Genomic DNA, 22901 nt, shown 5'->3' with positions numbered 1-22901 from the left:
TCCGCCCCCTTTTGGGACCTCTGTGGAAGCTTTGAGTTCTTGTGACGCACGTCGCTGGTCGCCTTGTGACAGAGTGGCACGAACGTTCCAGAAGGCCCGTTTATCCTCTTGCCGACTTTGGTTGGATTTTCCTGCTTGTAGCCTTTACGTAATCATTACACTCGGTAAGCCTCTGTCTAGGCTAAGCAGTGTAATTTTTAAGCAGGAGTCCTTGGCTGTCGGTCGAGTCTAGTTTCTGACTTGTAGACTCTCAGGCAGGATGCATTGTCTCTGTGAGCTTCCGAGTTTACCCATCTGAATAATAGAAATAGTGCCTACCTCAAAGGGTTGGTAGGATTAAAACAATCTGAAAAGGGATTTAAGCACTTGGTTTCTATTAAGGGGAGCATTTATTTGTAGGGCTCCTGACATACTGCTACACTTAGTCAACCACCATTCTGTGTGTGTGTGTGTTGGGGGAGTTACTAGGGGTTGAACCAGAGCTCTGATTTACATCTCCAACCCTTTTAAAAATATTTTGAGACAAGGTCCGGCTAAATTGCCCGAGATGGGTTTAAATTTGCCGATCAGAGGTGCCTGCCATCATGGTGTGCTCATTCGTTCATTTTCTTTCATTCATTCCACAATGTTGAATGCCTGCTCTGAACCAGGTACTGTGATTTACTGGTAATACAACAGTGAACAGTCCAGTCCTAAGCTGGTTCATCAACTCCTAAATACCTGTCGGATTTCTCATCTCTCTCTGAGCACCTTTGCCACTGTCCACATTTCATATTTTTAACTGCCTTTTGAGCTATTCCAGACATATTCTGCTGCAAACATATTTAAGAAACCATCTAAAAGATAAATTCAACCTTGTGTTTTTTTCCTTAAGAGCTTTTTTTAGCTCTTGCATGCACAGATGTCTTGGCCTTGAACCTTTGAGCCTCACACCAATAAGCACAGCCTATGGGGCGTAGTGGTGTGCACCTGAAATTCCAGCACTTGGGAGGCAGAGGCAGGAGGATCACAAATTGGAGGCTGGGTTAGGTAACTTTGGAAAAGAGAAAGGGAGAAGGAAGGAAGGATTAAAAGACAATCTAGATGAGTTTTATACTAATACAAAACCTGCTTTTTCTTTCCTTTCTGACTAGATCGGGAGAGTCCAGAATCCAGTTTTATCATATTCTTTGTATTTGCTAAGCCAGGTGCATAACACATTGTGTATTGATGAGTATATTTTCTATTGCCCACCAATTTCTCAACAATTAATAAATTGGCCTGTTAACACCTTATGGAGCTCTTTCTGTGAGAAAAAGTAAAATTCTAAAACATTCAAGGCAGCCAGTGTTGGTATACACCTTTAATCCCAGCTCTCTGGGAGGCTGAGGCAGGAAGACTCACAAGTTTCAGCCCAGCCTGGGGAATTTAGCAAGATTCCTTTTTGTTTGTTTAAGACAGTTCTTACTTTGTATTCAAGCTGGCCCTGAACTAAAGCTTGTGGTGATCCTCCTGCTTTGGCTTCCCGAGTGCTGGGATTACAGGCATGCATTACCACACTGGGCTAGCCAGAGTATGTCTTTTGAAAGTTTTTGTTGTTGTTTTGCATTTTAAAGGACTGGAGATGTAGCTCAGTGCAAAGGCCCTGGATTCAGTCTCCTGTACTGTAAATAAATAAATTATTCAAAGCATCCTGTTATTTTTTTCTGCTTCAAAATGAAATTACTCTTCATAGTAAATTGTCATTTTGTGTTTGTGCTGACATTCAAAAGTTTTTGTTTTGTTGGGTTTGGTTTGGTTTGGTTTGGTACCAGGGATCGAACTCAGGTCCTTCCATTTGTGAGGCAGGTGGTGGAACAACTGAGTTAAATCCCCGGCCATTCAAAAGTTTTTGAGTCCTTTGATAATTTGGACAGTGAAACAAAGAATTCAAACATAAATTCAGTAAGATCCAGAGTCTTCCTGGAAATTGATTCAACATTTGATAAAGGCTTCAGGATTTTTTTATTAGTACATGTTTGTAATACATTCCTTGTGTGGAGTTGGTATATGTACGTAATACATCCTAATTCCTTTTTAAAATCCCCTTTTCAGGGCCAGGGATGTAGCTGGGTGGTGCTGTGCCTGCCTGGGAATCATAAGGTCATGAGTTCAACTCCCAGTACCAAAAAAAAAAAAATCCCCTTTCCCTTCCTTCCCTCCCACACTCTCTTGATCCCCTTCCCTTGTGTGTGTGTGTTTCTGTGTGTGTGTACCTTCGCAGTACATAATGTTTACATTCCTTGTCTGGAGTTAGTACATGTACATAACACATCTTAAGTCAAAAGATTGAGAGATTTATTAGTCAGTTCAGATCCTTGATGCTCTTGAATTGTGAAATCACCAGAAATCTGTCTTCCTGGATTAAATTAAATCAATGCTTCCAAATTAAGAGCATTAGAGCTGGGGATTTAGCTCAGTGGTTCTGCTGCCTGCCTTGAAAGTGAAAGGACCCGAGTTCAATCCCTGGTGCCAAAAAAAAACCCAAAAAACCAAATTAAGAGCATTAAGAGCCAATGAAATCACCATGAGATGTTTGCACTAATCAAATGTGTGTTTGTTTGAGACAGGGTCTCACTATGTAGTTCAAGCTGGCCTTGAACTCACTATGTAGTCCAGGCTGGCCTTGAACTCCTAGCAATCCTCCTGCCTCAGCTTCCCAAGTGCTGGGATTACAGGCATGCACTAAGACATTATTTTTTAAATTAAAGGCATAGTTTACTCAATAATTTATATATATTAAACCAAAGTGATAAATTTCTTCTTGATTTCAGTATCATGGAAGTCTTTTCAGAGGAACTCTTGCACTTTGATAATCAATTTTTCAACATATTTCCATTTGTATTCAATTAGGACAGAGATTGTGCCTTATGTGTTCACCATAGGCTAGCCAGTGCCCAATATATATTTATTCCTTGAAATGTAATGTCATAGAAGGCTAGAAGAATGTATCAAATGCTAATAAGGACTGATAACCTTCTGATTGCTTTATTTAATGTTTAGTTATCTATAACTTTTGCCAGTGTAGTTCCATGAAAATCTAGATTACAATCAGTTGAGAAAAGAATGGGGATAATGTGAAAAGTGTAGACTACTTCCAGAAGTTTAGCGGCTTGGAGAAAACAGACATAAATGGTAGCTGGAGGGAGAAATGAGGAATGGGTAAAGATGAATTTTTGTTTTAAGTTGTATAGACTTGATTTTAATTGGCAAATGTAGAAGACAAAACAGGAGAAAAGTTGAAAATAACGGCCAGAGGGGATAATAGCACAATGCGTATCTCTCAACTGGAGTCCCCAAGAATGTGTTACAGGGTCTGCCACATGCTGTTGATAACTCTCTGGCCCCTAGATGGGTTGTGGGCAGAGTCCATGGGCCTGCACCTTGAATAGTCTTCTTTGGGGTCTTCTGAGGGTAGCTAAAAGGAAACAGTCTAATGGCTTGCCCTGGTACCCTACAGGTGATGAGAATGATGGGCAACATTCAGCTCTTTCTTCTTCATCCTGAATCTCAGAAAACTTGGCCCAAAACACCTTGTTGCCTTTTGTAGGCAAAGTGCCTGTGAGGCAGGTGAAGATATTCATGTTCCAGATGCCCTGGACATGTAGCAGGGATCCCAGAGTGCAGCTGGTATGGGGGAAGTGCAAGCATTTTGGGATAGGGGTGCTGTGGGGAGTAGCCCAAGGGAGCACCTCCGAACCTCAGTCTTTACATTAATTGGCATAGGTCTGGATCTTTGTAAATGATGTGTACTTCCTGTGCTGTCAAGGTCAGTTGTAGGGGGGGTGGTCTAGCCATGCAAATTAGAGCTCCATCTTTATTTTGACATTTTTGAAATTAAAAAAAGTTCATTTAGATTCAAAATTCTCCTGGATTGTCATGATATATCTGTTATATTTGTCCATGAGAAAAAGAAAAAACAGGGCTGGGGATTTAGCTCACTGGTTCCACTGCCTGCTTCACAAGCAAAAGGTCCCGAGTTTGATCCCCAGTACCAAAAAAAAAAAAGTTTGTAAATTATAGATATTAAGTGGTTATTTAAAATTTCTCTTCATGGAAACTATTAAGACTTCAAAGAGTCATTATTAAAGTCTTGGTCACAAGATTTGTATAATTTTAATTTTTTTTTGAGACAGGATCTATGTAGTTCAAGCTGGCCTTGAACTCATGGTGATCCTCCTGCCTCAGACTCCAGTGCTGGGTTTATAGGCATGTACCATGTACCACCATGCCCAGCCTAGCCATTTCAAATTTAAGCCTAATATAAAGTTAGATTTTGAAAAACATGCTCAAATTTTAAGATACTATTAGGAAGTTTTCTATAATTCAACATTTATTCAATAAAAGTGAGCATTTATTGTCTTTTACTATCTTCCCTTGTATTTTGTATTTTAATTGTAAATTGGGCCTGGGATTTAGCTCAGTGGTCCCGCTGCTTGCCTCGCAAGCACAAGGACCCGAGTTCGATCCCCGGTACCAAAAAATAAAAATGAAAATTAATTGTAAATTGACATACTGGTATAGAATTTTCAAGCAGAAAGAAGGGAAATATCAGCATAATTGAGAAGAACTGACTCATTCTTTCTAACAGGGAGGAAGATAATAATGAGAGGTACAGAATTCAGACCACTCCATACACCTGTGAAAGACAAGGCAGTTGAAGATGTTGGCAAAAGAATGGTTGAATTTATGGGCAATGAAATGGAAGCTGGTTAGGGAAGAAGTGATGACAATCAGATGAAGATTAAGGTAAGTCACCATGATTTTTTTTTTGGTACCGGGTATCAAACTCAGGACCTTGTGCTTATGAGGCAGGTGCGGTGCCACTGAGCTAAATCCCTGGCCCTCACCATGATATTATTAAATGCATGTGTGTGGAAATAGCTATGTGGGAGAACTGGAAGAATATATGATGTTTAGGGATGGTGGGATGTAAATATCTAATATTCAGTGGATTTATACCATGGCCACAAAAGGTTTTGGCATCATGAAGCAGAGGTGACAGAAGAGAAAGGGAACAAAGTTGGATTGCTGGAGGTTCCTGAGTTGCATTTCCTCCCAACCTTGGACTAGGAATTTGAACATTTTATAAGCACTGAAACAGCTCTGCTTGAGAATGGAAAGAGATAAACAATGGGGAGATTGCAGCCCACATTGTCAGAACTCCGTTCAGTTCATGAGTCTCATGAGTGAAGTCTAAATGTATTCACATGTTCAGCCCATTATAGTTTTCAAATTATTGTCCAAACACAACACTTCTTAAAGGACTCCCAAAAAACAGGATCTGAATTTCCTGATAGGCTTTACAGGTCATCCCAAATAAGCATGATTGCATGCAAATAATGTTTGTAGACAATTGTCCCCAGCTATTCCTTGCAAACACATTGCCATCTCTGAGTCTTTTCTACCAAGAAATCTTGCATCCACTACTGCGTGGGTTTCTTCTGTCAATAATGTAAGGGGACTTCACAAATCCTGGAATCCTAGAATACACTTGAACTTACACTTGTACATATTTTCATGAGGCACATTTTGTGCTTAGCTTCCTTTTTCCCGCCGGGGATTTAGCTCAGTGGTTCCAGCGCCTGCCTCAAAAGCACAAAGACCCGAGTTCGATCTCCGGTACCAAAAAAAAGTGTATGACCTTCCTTTTTCCCTAGCAGAAGAGATGAAGAGTACATGAATAAAATTAGGGGCCTATGTATGAACTAAAGCAGAAAAAGTCAATTAATATCTCAGTTTGCAAATCATATGAAGTTTTAAGTAAGCACCTGCCACAGGGTCCAGCATTAGTTTGCATGCGGTAATGTGAGTTCTTTTTTAAATTTTATTCTATTGGTACATTTTAGGTATAGAATATAATGACATTCATCATTGGAAATTTGCACCTTTACATAATCTTTCTTGGTTCTTATTTTTTCCCCCTTCCCCTGCTCTCCCTTCAACCCCTCCATCCCTCCCTACTTACAAAGACTTTGTTTCCATTTTTTCATTTGCTCATATTACTTCCATTCCCTTCTTTCCTTTCCCCTACCCCTCCCACTTTCCCTTCCCCTTGCTCCTTTTCTTCCGATTTCACATTATCTATTATACCTTTTAGTCCTTATTTACACTTTCAGTTTCTCATACTAGAGAAACTATTTGGTATTTACACATGTGTCCTGTTTATTTCACTTAAGAGTATTGTCTCAATGTGCATCCATTTAGCTATAAATGTCTCTAATTTCTCATTTTTTATGGCTGAGTAGTACTCCATTTTATGAAAAAAACACATTTTCTTTATCCAGTCTCCAGTTGATGGGCATTTGGGCTATTTCCAAGTTTTCGCTATTACAAACTGTGCTTCTATGAACATGGCTGCACATATATCACTGTGGTATGATTCTTTGAATTCTTTGGGGAAGATCCCCAGCAGTGGAATAGTGGGGTCAAATGGGACTTCCAGTCCTAGTTCTTTGAGGTATTGCCATACTGATTTCCACAGTGGTTGCACCAGTCTACACTCCCACTAGCAGTGGAGCAGGGTTCTTCTTTCCTCACAGCCCCGCCAGCATTTGTTATTGGTTGATTTCATGATAGCAGCCATTCTTTCTGGAGTGAGGTGGAATCTCAGCATTGTTTTCATTTGCATCTCTCAAATGACCAGTGATGTTGAACATTTTTTCATATGTTTATTTGCCATTTCTACTTCTTTGTCTGAGAAATGTCTGTTCATTTCAGATGGTCATTTTTGGATTGGGTCTTCAAATTTTGGAGGTCTGGTTTTTTTAAGTTCTTTATAGATTTGAGATAGTAGACCTTTGTTTGAGGGATAGCTGGTGAAAATTTTTTCCCACATTGTGGGTTGTCTCTTCACACTGCTGGTGGTTTCTCTTGTTGTGCAGAAGCTTTTTAGTAAGAAGAGATCCCCCTTGTTGATTGTTTGTGCTAGTTCATGGGCAACTGAGGTTTTGTTCATAAAATCTTTTCCTACACCAATGTCTTCAAAAGTTCTACCTAACCTCTGTTCCAGCTGGTTCAGCATTTCTTTTTTAACATTTAGTTCTTTAATCCATTTCGATTTTAGTTTAGTCCATGGTGAGAGATAATAGGTCTAGTTTTAGTCTTTGGCAAATTGAAACCCAATTTCTCCAGCACCATTTATTAAAGGGTATCTTTCTTCCAGTGAGGATGTTTGGTGTCTTTGTCAAAGATGAGATGACTGAGTCTGGAGTTGTTTCTGCATCTTCTAATCTGTTCCACTGGTCCTCAGGTCTGTTTCTTTGCCAGTGCCATGCTGTTTTTATCACAGTAGCTTTGCAGTATAGTTTCAAGTTGGGGGTTGTGAGTTCTTTTCTTTCTTGTAAAAAAATCTTTGCTAGGGCCAGGGATTTAACTCAGTGGTTCTGGCACCTGCCTTGCAAGTGCAAGGTCCCGAGTTTGATCCCTGGTACCAAAAAACCCAAAAAACCAAAAAAACAAAAAAATCTTTGCTGAAGATTTGAAGTACTAGAAAAGAATTTGGAAAAAAAAATGTACAAGAAGTAAGCAGATGAGTGATTTAGCCTAGGCTCTTAATGTAGAACTATTCCTGGTGAACAATGACAAATGGTTTGTCCAGCTTTCTAATTAAAATGCAAAGCAAGCTGGAAGCAGTGGTAAATGTCTGTAATGAGCTACTCAGAAGGTTAAGGCAGGTGGATTACAATTTCAAGGCCAGCTTGTGCAAGTTAGCAAGGCCATTTAAGAATGAAAAATCTAGGGATGTAGCTCAGTGGTAGAGTGCACCTGGGTTCAGTTTCCAGTAACACACACACACACACACACACACACACACAAAAAGCCAAAAAAAAAAAATCCAAAATATCCGAAAGTTTATTTTTAAGGGTAACATAAGGCCTCCAATGACAAAATATTTTGGTTCTAATCAATACTGTTTAGTGGATAAGATTTCTTTGTTCTTTAATCTCAGGTCTATCTCCAGCATCTTGATCCAGTATCCAGTGTGGTCAAACATGAATCTGTCTACTTTTTGTCAATTGTTGTAGAAGCAGAATTTCTTTCATGTCTAGGTGACTCTCTGTTGTAGGGAATCTTTTCTCTGCAACGAATATTTGAAAAGAAAGTCTCTGAATAGCCATCCCCTTTTCTTTCTTATGACAGTTTCATTTTTAGCTAGAAGCAAGGAGAAAAAAAAAAAACCATAAAAAACAAAACAAGAAAAAATGCGCCACAGGAGGTGACCCGGGCTGCATTGCTCCTCATGCTGTCAATCAACCAGAGAACCATCTGTCCCACTTTAGATTTCAGGAGCTATCAGGCACATCTGCTGTGTCTTTTCTGATGTCACTTATAGAACCCACTAAAAGCTGTTAGATGAATTGCAGGAACCACAGTGCAGCTGCACCAGGCTGAGTTTGAATTTTTGCAGCTGGGCCCTACCCATCCATCTCAGTTTTGAAATTACTTTATGAGATTAGAACCACAAAGTTAATAATTCATTTTATGGTAGTAATTTTTTTTTTTTTGGTACTGGGGATCGAACTTGGGTCCTTGCACTTTATGGTAGTAATTTTTAAGAGAGTGGGTCTTACATTTTTGTTCTCTGAAAGTTTAAAATATATACACATATATAATTTAACAATACCCACCAAATATTTAGAATTCAAATCAAATGTAAATACTTAAAACAATTATTTATAATTTCCTTTTAAGAAAAAAAAATAACAACTAAAAAAAATTTGTAAAACTTTGACTCAAGAGCCAAGGACTTTTTGTTAGGGAAGCAAGTTTGCTGTCTGCTGAAGAGATGCTAGAGATTCAGGCTAGAGATCTAAAATATTAATAGCTGCAGGCCAGTTTCTCTGCATCAACATCAAACTGACCAAAGAACAAATACAGTATTTACTTATTTGTCTTCAAAGGAAATGAGGATTTTCACATTCTTATTATCTTGTAGGCTTTAAAAAGTAAATTGAAGCAGTCAATTAACTATAGGAAATTAGTCTTGGCCATGTGCTTATATATTTTGAAAGCTCTTATTTCTCAGTATTAGCTCCTATAGGATTTCATATCCCTTTATAGTAACACATACCACAGCACAATTAAATAATTGTACCTGATTCACCATAATTTACCTGATTCTTTCAAGTAAAGGGACTCTCTCCCCTCCCTAACATTATGCATATCAGGGTCTTTTTTTTTAAGTTTAAATAAAAAGTCATAGTATATAATTGAAGTATGTTCCATTTCTTGAAAGGGTCTTTGGTAGATGTAAGCAGGAGCCACATCTACCTACTTGTCTGTACTGTCCTAATATACTGTCTTTCCTCCTGTTTCTATCTGCCTTCTGCATCTCCTATCCAAGATCTATCCTACAAGTGTACAGTAGATCCCAACCTCTCCTACTTAGTCAAGGGCATCTCTCCAGCAGTTCTACCCACTCTCTCCTCTATCTTCGATTTCCCCACTTTTGGAAAGTTCCTATCAGCCTATAAATGAGCAATAATAGTCACACATTTAACAACAACAATCCCAAAACTCCTCTTGGCTCCTATGCCAGCATTTGTTTGCTCTTCTACAGTAAATCTCAGCACTTGGGAGGCTGAGGCAGGAGGATTGCCTCTAGGCCAGCCTGGGATGCCTAGTGAGTTCAAGGCCAGGCTGACAACATAGAGAGACCCTGTCTCAGAAAGTTAAAAAAAAAAAAAAAAGCTAATTTCTTTGGCAGAAATTATATCTAAGACCAATCAAGTACTACATACTTTATTCCAGCCACTGTTCTAAGAATTTTACATATATTTATTCCTTTAGTTCTCAAAATAGATGCTATTAAAATAATGTCTTTACAAACAAGGGAACCAAAGCACAGACATGAAGAAATACATTCAATGTCATGTAGCTAATAACCAGTGATACCAAGATTCAAATCTATACCATTTGGCTTTGGGATTCATATGCTTACTATTTAAGTGTGCAGTTTATGATTCCTAAAATTCACTACAGATTAAGTATTCATAATCTGAAAGTATAAGATCTGAAATGAAGTTCAAAATGCATGTTTCAGCCAGGCATCATGACACATGCCTGTACTCCCAGCACTCAGGAGGCTGAGGCAGGAGGATCACCACGAGTTCAAAGCCAGTCTGGGCTACATAGTGAGTTCAAGCCCAGCCTGAACTGCATAGCGAGACCTTGTCTATTAAAAAAAAAAAAAAAAATCAGGGCTGGGGATTTAGCTCAGTGGTTCTGCTGCCTGCCTCGCAAGTGCAAGGTTCTAAGTTTGATCCGCAGTACAAAAAAAAAAAAAAAAATCAAAACCCATGTTTCAGATTTTGGAGCATTTCAGATTTCAGGCTTTTGGAAAACTAGTACGGTGATTAAGGGAAGACTAAGTCATTATAGGAAAATACATCAAGGCAGGCTTTCTGGAGAGATGGTTTTTAAGGACTGAAATGAGTTAGCCAAGAGGAAAACAAGGGAATCGGTCCTTAAGGCAGAATGTGCAGCATAGGCAACAGGTGAGAGGCTGGGTACCTTGGCTATCCTAGAAATAATGTTATTGTTATAGCTAGAGAATAAAGTAACAGACAGAAAGTGACCAGAGCTACAAAGTAGAGATGTCATTTCATGAAGACTCTTATATGTCATCATAAAGATTATGTATTTTGTCTGAAAGGCAGTAGGAAAGCTGTAGGTAGATTTAAACAAAGTAATAAAATAAGATCAGATCTGAATTTTAGAAAAATCACCACCTCCTGTGTAACAGGTTAAAGGCACGGAGACCAGCTGCATTAATTAGAGCTGTTTCAGTAATCCAAAGAAAAAAAGGATGAAGGTCTGAACTAAGGTGGTTAAAGAAATGAAGATGTGAAAACAGACTTAGGAAATAATAAAAATGTTCCAAAGAAAAAGGACCCAAATGACCCTCAGTTTAGGTGGCAGTATTGGATGGTGGGATCAATGGGTGACATAGAGCACATTGAAGAGAGAAACACTTAATGGAGTAGGGAAAGTATTCCCCAAATTTAAATGGGAAATGCTAGTGTTACCGGGTAGCTTGCTTCTAAAAAGTGGCTCACCAACTAAATGTTACTGGGTTCAGGGTTGCTCACCTCTCCTTCTGGAGTTAGATTACAGATTCTTCTTGTCTTGAACAAAGAATTGAGCAAAAAACAGTGTCGAGGGGCCGGGGATTTAGCTCAGTGGTGCCGCCGCCTGCCTCGAAAGCGCAGGGTCCTGAGTTCCATCCCGGTACCAAAACCCAAAAACAAACAAACAAACAAACAGAACAGTGTCGAAGTTTATTTGAGAAAGTAAAAGTGAAGAGTGGGTGAGAAACTCTCTACAGAGTGAGCCTGGTCCAAGTAAAGACAAAAAGAGGGTAAGAGCAAAGGTAAAAGCAGCATGGGTTAGGGCCGGGGATTTAGCTCAGTGTTTTTGCCGCCTGCTATGCAAGCGGACCCGAGTTCGATCCCCAGTACCAAAAAAAAAAAAACAAAAACAAAAAAACCCAGCATGGGCTTTCTTGGAAAGCCAAGATAGCTGCTCCTCCTGGCTGCCTTTCTTTAATAGCGTCCAAATTTTGAGGAAACCGCGAGAACTTCTATATCTGGGTTCTCAGAGCCGGTGCTTGGATCCCACGCCTCAGGCTGATCTCAGGTCTAGGCCATCCTGTTGAAAACCTGGTCGGGTTAGCCAGAAGTCCACGTGCAGGGCTTTGGAGAACATTTAAGCACATGTGTCCCGGATCTTGTAGTTAACAGGTCACGCCTACTTCCCCAGCCAGCCTTTGCCATGCCCTAATCTATCTCATTCGAGCTAGACATGAAATTCAGAATGGAGAAAATTTGGATAGTTTTAATTTTAGAAGACAAAACAGGGGATATTGTCTTTTCTAGAGATCATATATTTGTAAAGCCATCATATAACTACAGACTCTGTATACCTACATAATAAAAAATTGCTCATAACTTATATTTAAATAATTATTTTCTCCTAAACAATTATAAATGCATACATTTAGATAACAGGCAAATTTAGATAAAGGGCAAGAGAGATCTCTGGTAAATCTTAGGTCTTTCTCAAACATTTCTGTAGTCTGTTATAGTATTAGCTATACAAGGTTACTGTCTAAACAGTCCCTGTATTGGTTATCTATTGTTGTGTAACAATTTTCCCCAAAATTTAGCAGCTTAAAAGGACACATAGTTATTATCTTTTTTTGTTTTGTTTTGTTTGAGACAGGGTCTTGCTATGTAGTTCAGACTGGCCTTGAACTCACTGTGTAGCTCAGGCTCAAGCTTGTGGTGATCCTTCTTAGCCTCCTGAGTACTGGGATTACAGATGTGCACCACCACATCTGGCTTATTTCTTTTTTTTTTTGGTGCCGGTATTGAACTCAGGTCCTTGCGCTTGCGCAGCAGGTGGCAAAACCACTGAACTAAATCCCTGGCCCGGCTTATTATTTTTTTAGGGGGCACATTTTAACCCATAACAAGCAGTATACTTACTTTCGTGTGAAATACTACCAAATTAATGAAAAAGGTATAAGATTAGATATAATGAAACAATACTATGATACATAATATAACAAATATGAAATCAGTTGAATATTTACAGTACTTAAAACAAGCATCAGTTTATGTTTACAAGAAAATTAAACAACATAAGCATAAAATATACAATTAGGTCTATTTGATAAGAATAGCTGAGGGCCAGGGATTTAGCTCAGTGGTTCTGGTGCCTGCCTCGAAAGCTCAAGGTCCTGAGTTCAATCCCTAGTACCAAAAACAAAAAAACAAAACAAAACAAAATAATAGCTGAACTAATTACCAAATTGAAAAGATGAACACGTATCACACACCATGGACAGATCTCTGTACACCATACCAAACATTTATTGCGGTACCTGCCCAGCTTCTTTTCTTCTTTCTTTCTGTAATGTGCTCTGATTTTCCTTTGAAGAGAAGTATCACTTTCAGTTAGTGTGGTGAGGGTGAGGTTGATTCTTCTATCCAGTCCTACCAGTGGTCCACAACTCACGCTGGACTGGTGATTGTTCGTTCTGGGCTGAAAGTTTATCAGGAAAGAAACACACTCCTCACACTCTTCATCAGTTGCTAAGCAGCTGATGCCTGCTGGGAAGGAAACCACGGCAGAGGAAAGCAGGGACCAGAAGGGAAAAGAAAGACAGGTTTTTGATGTTATCTTCAGTGTGCTTGGATCCATCTGCAGATGGGGTGCAGATCTATGGTGTCTCTGGACCTTATAGTTGAATGAGCAAGAAAGAAGTCTCTTTTTAATCGAATCTGGTTTGAACTGCTGTCTAATCCTTATGTCATGGAGAGTCCTGATTAATACATGGATTGATATGGAAAGATATCATTGAAATACTGCAAAGACAAAAAGCAAGATGCAAGATGCATATAGGATGATTCCATACTTTGGTGAAGAAATAAAATCAAAAAATAAAATAAAAATAAGAAACAATTTTGGAGGAATACAGTTGTCCCTTCATATTTGCAAGTTCCTCATCTGTGGGTGGATTCAACCAACTGCAGATAGAAAATATTTAAAAATTGTGTCTGTACTGAACATCTATAGGCTTTTTAGACATGATTTCAAGTATTCAGGAGGATGTGCATTGGTTTTATGAATATAGTAACCTATTTTATGTAAAAGATTTGAACATCCATGGATTTTAATATCCATGAAGGGTCCTAGAATTAATTCCCTGAGGATGCCAAGGGATGACTATTACAATAGAAGAAATTATCAGCAATACTATTCAATGTCTCTGACAGATTTATCAGTTCTTTTTTTTTTTGGTACTGGGGATTGAACTTGGGTCCTTGCATTTGCAAGGCAGGCGGTGGAACCACTGAGCTAAATCCCCAGCCCTCTCTGACAGATTTAACATAGTTTCCCATTTAGAAGATAGATCTACAGCTGTACTACCAAATTTGCCTCAGATCATACTGCATGGGGAAGGAAATCTTGGGAAAGTTCTCAAAGGAAACAATAATAATGTCTTGTATCGAAGTAGCACTTTTTACTTTATAAATTATTTTGAATTGCTATACCATATAGATGTTGTTGTCTCCTCTTTATAAACAAGAAGGTCATCACATTCTAAGAATTTGCAAATAACCAGGCTGAGATCTGAATTCAGTTCTTCTAGATCAAAAAGAAAAAAAAATAGCATTTGTGCTGTTTCAGAATCTGGAGCACTTTTTCCTCTAGGAAAAGTTGCTCATGATAACAATAGTAGATATTTTTTCCTGTGATTCATTCTGAAAAGTCTTTTCACTCCTTAGGGAAATTCCACAGTATTATTTTTACCATTTAGGTGTATTTTGTTTTTGATGGTATTTAGTTTTTATTAGCTAATTTCAATGTGATGATTACCTGTGTAGTTCTTCAAAGATAATCAAATTTCAACATAGATTGGAGTAAGGCAACTTCAGAGATTTTTAGTATTTGTTTGGGGTAAGGATGGTGGGGGGATATAGATAAAATGAGGAAGCTCATGACCAGAGCTGACTAAAATGTTACCACCTAAACATTAGTGAATATAGAGAAATCAAGATACTGAAAGGCAGTTTACACAGGGAAGTAACACATGGAATTGCAAAAATAGGCAAGCGCCTTAAATAAATCTGGGCAGGAATGATGTGTTTGTCCTCAAGGCAGGGCAAGAAGCCTATGTCTCACACAAAGACTAGCAGAGGCCATTAAAGGGAATTTTAGGGAGTGACATTGTTAGAATGGCAACAGAGGAAGTTGATTTTGGCAACAGCTTTGGGAAAGGACTTGAGAAAAAAATATGGGTAGGCAGCTTTTCTCAGGGGGGTTATGTCTACATACACACATAGGTGGAGTTGCAAAAATGGAAAAGATCAAGACATGCAAGAAGAGTCATCTATTTTAAACTGTCCTGGAACCTTTCTAGTTCAAGTCCTTTTAGTGGAATCTTATTTTTCAGCTGTCTTCCGGCACATGTGGAATTAAGCTTTCATTAAGACTTACTCAAAATCATGATAAGAATAGTGTATTTTGAAATCAACTGTCTGTTTTCACCACTTGCATTAACCTGAATGTTGTGTCCTGACAAGACTCAGGCACGTTTGATCAGTTTTCAAGCATAACCATCTGGGCATTCCAAACTGGTCATAATCATCAACACCCTCACCTTGAAATGTGAAAATAAAACAGCCATTGTTCCAGACATCACTCTGGGTCATGAATTTATGTTAAGAGGTTGAAGTAAGGGCTAAAGGTGCTTACTCAGGTTCTTTTAATAGCTTTTAACTTGTTAGGACATGAGTTTCAATTTTTTTGAACTATAGTCCTACTCTTTATTCAGTACAATTCATTGTTGGATAAACACTTAGCAGCCTGTACGTTTTTTTCTTTGTGTTTTGTTTTTCAAAACTTGTTAATTTCATTTGCATTAAGCTGCTTTGTATTTTTAAACTATATCTGGACTAAATGTAAATGTTAATGTGTGTTTGACAACAATGCTGAATTAAGATTCCAACTGTCAAAAAGAAAATAATATACTACAAACGGTTATTATTTTCATACATGCTATTTTTTTAATCATAGTCTAAGTAGTTTAATAAACATAAGTTATGAGACTTTTAGTGACTCAGGTCCTTAGGGACAGAGCCATTATATCACATTAATTTTCATTGGCATAATCTAGGAAAGGCCAGTGCCATCTGTAGGTGGATGCTTTTTCATCTCAGCTGAATGATTCCTACGGAAACAGCCTACAGCAAAAGTGATTAAGCCACTGGTTGATGTGCCTGGGAGCCACAGCATATGCCTTTGGACACTAACGAAAGGAATTTTCCCAAGGAATGTGTTCTTGATAACTGAATGGAATTATTTGTAGGAAGACTGAAAAGGATTTAAACAAAACCTTGAGAGCTTCATTGATCTGAGTAAAATCAGCCGTCTTCCTGTCATACCACGTTCAGCAAGACTGAAGGGAAGACCATCCAGCTAGCAAGGCCACCACTGGTCAGTGACCACAGTATTACCTATAACCACAGCCCTGCACTTTGCTTTTTCTTTTTCCTCTGTTACCTACATACTCACCAGGGTTCCTCTCTAAAGCCAACATTTCTGTGTGTGTATTAATTAGGTCCTGTCCTTTTGATCTGTCAGCTCTTTCAACCCAGCATATCCCCTGTATTCACAATTTTTCCTTGTTATTCTTGTCAATATACAGCTGGATATGAATCATCTCAAGTGTTTTCATCACCCTTCAACTAATGCCACATTTTCCTACTTCCTTTATTTGAAATAGCCTATTAAAAATATCTATTATTACAGTCTTCTCACCTTTTCAACTCCACTCCATCCATTTCCAGAATAGCCCATTAAAAATTCCAGAATTAAAATTTCCCACTAAAATTTCCAGAACAGCCCATTAAAAAATCTATTATCACTGTCTTCTCACCTTTTCAACTCAACTCCCTCTATTTCCAGAATTCTGGCATTTCATCCACTGCATTCCAGCATCACAGCAACTGGAATACAGGAATGAACTCTTCTTCCAAGATGGCTCTTGTCAAGACCCAATAGTAATCTATCTTGGTGAACCAACACTGGTCAGATCTCAGTGCTTATCTTGCTTGGCCTCTTAGCAGTATTTCATGTGACAATCATTCTCTCTTTAATCCTTTATTTTCTTACTGTCATGGTTTGGATCAAGAAAGTCCCCAAAGAACTCATATACTCACAGGAGGAGTTTGTGGAAGGTGATGGGATGGTGGGGGCATTGTGTTCATCAGTGGAATTCCATTCTGGTAAAGTCAGCAGCTGAGTGTGCTACTGGAGGTTGGGACCCAATGAGAAGAGGGGAAGGTATATCTGCTTCCCTGGCTCCATCCTTCGCACTCTCTGCTTCCTGATTAGCATGACAAGAGCAGCTTTCCTCCCCACAGACCCTTCCACCATTCCATGTGTTTTAAGTCTGCTGAACATGGACTGAAACTTTTGAAACTGTGGGCCAAAATAAGCCTCTCCTTCTTTAAATTGTGGATGTAGGGTATTTTATGTCCTATTGACATGGAAAGTGACTAAGACAAATGGCTTCCTGATCATTGCCCCTTCCTCTCTCTCCTACTCCACTGCTCATCCTTCCCAACACTATTATTGAATCAGTCAAGGCACTTGGCCTTTTCTTTATCTGTGCTCATGTATGGTCATTTCCTTGCTGCTCTCACCTATTCCCGTGGCTTTAAATACCATCTCTACACTGAAGCTTCACCAACTTATCTTCCTGGTTTTGGCCTCTCCCCTGAGCTTCAGATCAATATTCCAGCTCCTACTTGATAAATCCTCTTATACATTTATTTGGCATTTCTGCCTTTGACTCTTGATGTTCTTCTCCCAAACTCCCCCTTTCCAAGTGCTCCTCTTCTCAGTGATTGGAACTAACCTTCCACTCCATTGACCTGGGGGTCACTCAAGGCTTCTTTCTTTTCCTCATACATTTCCATCAGGAAGTTCTGTTAGTTCTATCAACATAATGTATCCAGAGTCCAGTGAAATTTCACCACCTCCATTGTTCCCTCTCAAATCCAGGCTAACAAAATGTTTCTTCCAGTCATTGGCAGTGTTGTTTAACAAGTCTCTCTGGTTCTATTCTTGCCCTCATATATTTCAGTCTTCATTCTGAATCCAGAATGATTTCTTCAGATTGGTAAATCAGATCTTTGCATTTATCACAGCAAAGCCCTATAATGGTTTCCAACTCCATTTAGAATACAAGCCTAGTCTTTATCCAGGTTTACAAGGCCCAAATGTCTTTGCCTACCCCTCTGACCTCATACTTGTCCTTCTCTCTCTTCTTCACTCTGACTTGGCAACTTGGATTTCTGCTCTTCTTTGATGGTGCCAGACTTGTTCCTGTCACTGGGGAAAAATAGTGCTTGTAAAGAATCTGAATTTGAGGGCCAGGGATTTAGCTCAGTGATGCTGCCGCCTGCCTCACGAGTGCAAGGTCCTGAGTTCCATCCCCGGTACCAAAAACGTAGCAGTAGTCAGATTAATTCGTGGATTTATCAGTTGGGGTTACATTTGTAAATATATATTATAAATATATAATTGTGGATTAAGATGAAACAGTGAATTTCATAGACATATTAGAAAGCTCATAATCACATGAGACTTTGGGTTTTGCTGACTCTGGTTATTCTTCAGCCAAGTCTGCTTTGATTTAGGTTATTTATGTGATAATGTACTACTTTTTTCCAGGGGATGTGAGAGGAAGACATTGCTCTTATGATTAATGTATTAATAAGCATTCATGAAATCTGTCTCTGGGTTTTTTGGTTTTGGGGGTTATTTTGGACAGAGGACGTATCAGATATTAAACTGATAAGAACAGATACTTGATCTTAGCCGAAAGGCCGAGAAGTGATGTTTTTGGGGTTATTTTGGGGACAAGGTCTTGCCCCGTAATTCAGGCTACTCTTGAACTCACAGCGTGAGATCCTCCTGTCTCAGCCTCCCAAGTGTTGGGATTACCGGCATGTGTCACCATGCCCGGCCCCTGGGTTATTTTTTTATTTTATTTAATTTTTTGGTTCTGGGGATTGAACTCGGGTCCTTGCGCTTGCACATCAGGCGGCAAAACCACTGAGCTAAATCCCCGGCCTATCCCTGGGTTATTTTTAATACTTCTTTACTCCCTTTCTTCATCTCTTCTATGAAAAAAAAAAAAACCCGCACGTCTCTTTTTCACTTTCTTATCTTTTCCCTTCGTTCTCCTTCTCTCAAAATCTGGTTAGGAGAATTCTATTTGGCTTGAATTTTAAGCTATAGTAGTTTAGATTTGGAGTAAAACAATGCCTATGTTGCTTACTGTGTTCACAGTACCTTGCATGTTGCTTGGCACACAATTGACACTAAAAATAAGTGTGGAATGAGTGTATGAATAGAAAATAGAAATTCTTGGGCTGGGGATTTGGCTCAGTGGTTCCGCCGCCTGCCTCGAAAGTGCAAGATCCCAAGTTTGATCCCTGGTACCAAAAAAGAAAAGAAAACAGAAATTCTTAAAGTTTGAAACAAAAACCTAGTATTCTTTTAAAAAGGACTTAATGGAGAGAGACACAATCTTTGTAGAAATCAAAATGTTTCATGCAGTGAAACATGTAGAGGATTGTTGTGTTAGAAATTCCAGCAACTGTCCAGTTAACAACAAATAATCACTGCAACAACCCAGATTTTCTGAGGTTGGCAGAATCTTCATGCCACAAGGAAAAGATTAGCTTGAATCCCAGATACCTTTTCCCTTCCAATCGCTCAGCAATGACTGCTGCCACTTGCTATTGCCACCATTTTCACTGCTTTCGCTGTAATTTCTTCAGTCACAAGTTCTTCATTGTGAAGGACACTTTTGATGCCAGTACCATTTTGGAGGCTGGAACAAATTGTGTTCTTACTTGCATGAAAATTACCAGGCTGACATCGAACAGGCTAAAAATGTTCACATAGCAGGACTTCTATAAATAGATCCTAAATACTAAATTGTGTTGAGTGGGATTTCACAACAGCCATCAGATATCTACATATGGTTTGTAAAACTTGTCTATGGAAAATGTGACCTGCTGAAGCATTGAGCAGCCAAAGTTGAGGATTATTCAGAGGGAAAAGAAACCTTACTAATAAAGATTTACATCGTTTGCTTTACCAATTGACTGAAAGAGCATATTTTCCTAAAGTGAAGGTATCCTTTGAAGGACAGTTCAGAAGATTTTTCAGTTTCTTTCTTTCTTTTTGCCTATGTTAAGGGATAGTTTACTGAAGAGGATTAATTTTTTCACTTACATAAAATATTAACTATGTTGGTTCTTATATGTTGTAGGTAAATAATTCTTGATGTGATAAATATCTGGAAAAATGATATATAGTGTTTTACTACTTGAACTTGAGCCTTTGCTTCTCTGTTATATGTTCCTAGTGTGGCTACTATATTACTAATCTGCTTATTATTTGCATAATCAATATATGGAAGGCCGGGGATTTAGCTCAGTGGTGCTACCACCTGCCTGAAAGTACAAGGTCCTGAGTTTGATCCCCGGTACCACACACGCGCGCACACACACACACACACAAATATATGGAGCCGGGTGTGATGGCACATGTCTGTAATCCCAGTTCTCAGGAGGCTGAGGCAGGAGGATTGCCAAACATTTGAGGCCAGCCTGGGTTACATAGTGAGTTCAAGGCCAGCCTGAACTACATAGAAAGATTCTGATAAACAACAACAACAACAAAAATATATACACATACATGTATATATGTACACATATATGTTGTCCCAATGTCAATTATCAGTATACTGAAATTCAAGACTTTTGTTTAGCTAATTCAAAGGAAAAACAAACACTACTAAAAAGATGAACCTATTACTGATACTTTTCAGAAAATTATGAGAAAGCTATTTTTAGTAGTGGATGAGTCAAAATTGTTGGCCAAATTCTCTTTTTCACTTTGGTGTAGATGACCTCTAAATATGTATAATTCTTTGTTGTAGTGTTATGATTATTCAGGTTGGCTATATCTACGTACAGCTATGTGGGTTTTTTGTTTTTTCTTTTTTTCTGGTACTGGGAATCAAACTCAGGACTTTGGACTTGAAAGGCAGGTGCAGTGCCACTGAGCTACATCCTCAGCTTAGCTATGTGGCTTTTTTTTTTAAAGCTATGTAGCTTTTGCAATATTTAAGAGCTACCTGGAAAGGTGAGTATAGCTATATTTATATGATAAAGCCCAATTTTTTCCTATCTTCCTGCCTCTTCTTTTCACTCTTACCTAAGGAGTTGCATTCTTTTTTTTTTTTTTTTAAATCAGTTAATGCTTCTAGCTATAATGAATTATTGCATGTTTGCCAAAACCTTTTTCCTTTATCTAGAAGAAAAGTAATCGGCTTTAATTTTGAATTAGGTTTAAAGGCAGAAAAGTAAACAAATAGGCTTATCTGGAATTTATAATGGAATGTAAAATGCTGCCAGTTAAGGTTTTTCTTGATGTCCCTAATTTTAAGGAAAAAAAATTGAACATTCCCTAGGAGAATGATGATGCAAGTAGTAAAAATAAATGGGTAGTGGGTACAACCAAAGGAGTTACCTTTTAATAGTATCCAGCTAACCAAAGATGAAACAAAACAGACCTCACATATAGATTGATGAGCATTTAATCCATTTAAATTTAGAACAATAAACAAAAAGTCTATATAAATATTTTTAGGGCAGAACATAACTTTTAAAACTTGCCATTAAAAATAACATGGGAAATAAAGGACAAAAATTAAGAATGCTGATTTCTATAGTTGGCATACCCACTAATATTCAATACATATAAAATGGGGATGGGGATTAAGGACTGTTCCAGCTTTCTGATGTTTTTCTTTTGCAATTCTGGAGAAAACTTAAAATATTTTGTGGTAGAAAAGCTAATGGACATTTTAGCACCACTGTAGGCTTTTTTTCTAAGATTGAATAAAATCAAATTCAAACACTTACTAGTACTGCCTCTAGTATGGGATTCTTATCAGATTATCTGTGTATCCATTTTTACATCTGTACATATACAGAGAATGGAAAGATATTCACCATCAATATTAATAATGGTCAGATTTGGATAGTAGGTATTTTTATTTTCTTAGTGGAGGAGTTATCTTTTTTTGGCTGTCATGACACCATTGCAACAATTTAGTAAAAATATTTTTTTCTTAACTGCTGGCATCAAAATTCTTCTGAGGGAGAGTTTCAGGTTGTTTTTGTTTGAAAGAATGCTACATTGATTGAGACCCTGAGGCCTTGATGTCATTTGGTGATAAAACAGAAGGAATCTAAACTGCTTAGTTTGGGAATTTTCTGTATAGGAGGAGAGAAATTCTTGGTTACTGAGATAATGTTGAGAAGACAGAGGAGGGAAAAGGGTGTGTCAACAGTGAGCAGGACCCAGGGTTGCTGGCAGAAGGCCTTGAGAAACCATTGGTAGTGGTGGTGGAAAGGACTCTAAAGAGAGTATATATAAAACACAGCTGTGCCTGGTGTTGGGACGCTGAGGCAGGAGGATTCCTGCAATTCTGAGGCCAGCCTAGGCTACATAGTGACTTCAAGCCTAGCCTGAACTATGTAGTATGACCCTGACTCAAATTCTGAATGAATGAATTTATGACCCTGTCTCAAAATATGAATGAATGAATGGAAGGAAGGAAGGAAGGAAGGAGGTGGAGATGTTTCTCAGTGGTAGAGCACCCATAGAGTTGATCCCCAGTACCACAAAAATAAATACACACCAAAAACAAAGAACAAAAAAAATCCCAAAACATAGTGCGCTGTGAGTGAGAGCACATGCTTAGCAGTCGACAGGCCTGAGTTTGATTCTTAGCTCCACAGTAAATAAAGTTAATTAAAAATAAATAGCATAATAGCATAGGATTTTGTTTTCACCTTTGCCCCCAGGCTGATCTCTCCCTCAAGATTCACTTCTGAGTTGTTTCCAACTATATATATATATATATATATATATGCTGATTTTCTAAATCTTGAGGGACCAGGTGTCTCCATCTGGCACCTTGGAATTTATGGGAGGGAATGTGCTTGTTTTCTTAGACTTGTCAGATATAATACAGAATGCTCAATTAAGTTAGAATTTTTTATAAACTGGGGTTACTTTTTAGGGTAAATATATCCCAAATATTGCATTGGGATATTTTTGTAGCAGTGAACATCCTCATGGGCTACCTTGTTGAAACTGGGTCTTCCTTCCAGCAACAATACAATTTCTTACCAAGTTCTGAGCCAAGGTTATGGCACCACAGACCCTGCCTTCATTTCTTTCTGCATCCTCCCCTCCTTCTACCTAACCCTTAT

At 38.5% G+C, this 22901-nt stretch overlaps 2 protein-coding genes and 1 non-coding gene across 13 annotated transcripts in view; 1 reads left to right on the top strand and 2 right to left on the bottom strand.

The window, feature by feature from the left end:
* Positions 1–5: 5 nt before the first annotated feature.
* Positions 6–22901, top strand: part of Fryl (FRY like transcription coactivator) — a 307006-nt gene continuing 284110 nt past the window's right edge. Inside the window, exons 1-2 of one of the 2 annotated variants that reach the window (XM_087187581.1) lie at positions 6–164; positions 4610–4767. The gene's annotated coding sequence lies outside the window, so the exon portion shown is untranslated. The remainder of the gene's footprint in view (positions 165–4609; positions 4768–22901) is intronic. The other variant, XM_087187580.1, reaches the window with a different exon arrangement.
* The window catches only part of LOC110343872 (uncharacterized), a 29476-nt gene continuing 14431 nt past the window's right edge, over positions 7857–22901 (bottom strand). Inside the window, exons 1-3 of one of the 10 annotated variants that reach the window (XR_015441355.1) lie at positions 19303–20411; positions 17840–17928; positions 7857–8172 (exon numbers count right to left, since the gene is read on the bottom strand). The gene's annotated coding sequence lies outside the window, so the exon portion shown is untranslated. The other 9 variants (XR_015441350.1, XR_015441351.1, XR_015441356.1 and 6 more) reach the window with 9 other exon arrangements.
* LOC147825136 (U2 spliceosomal RNA) lies at positions 18249–18437 on the bottom strand. Its single transcript, XR_015441433.1, has one exon. It is a non-coding gene; the product is annotated as a U2 spliceosomal RNA (small nuclear RNA).

Source organism: Heterocephalus glaber, unplaced genomic scaffold (assembly GCF_053883595.1).
Source record: "Heterocephalus glaber isolate CG9 unplaced genomic scaffold, H.glaber_assembly_v1.0 deba00001509, whole genome shotgun sequence".
Taxonomy (NCBI): Eukaryota; Metazoa; Chordata; class Mammalia; order Rodentia; family Bathyergidae; genus Heterocephalus; species Heterocephalus glaber.
The sequence above is the reverse complement of the archived record's forward strand: the minus strand, read 5'-3'. Positions and strand labels throughout refer to the sequence as shown.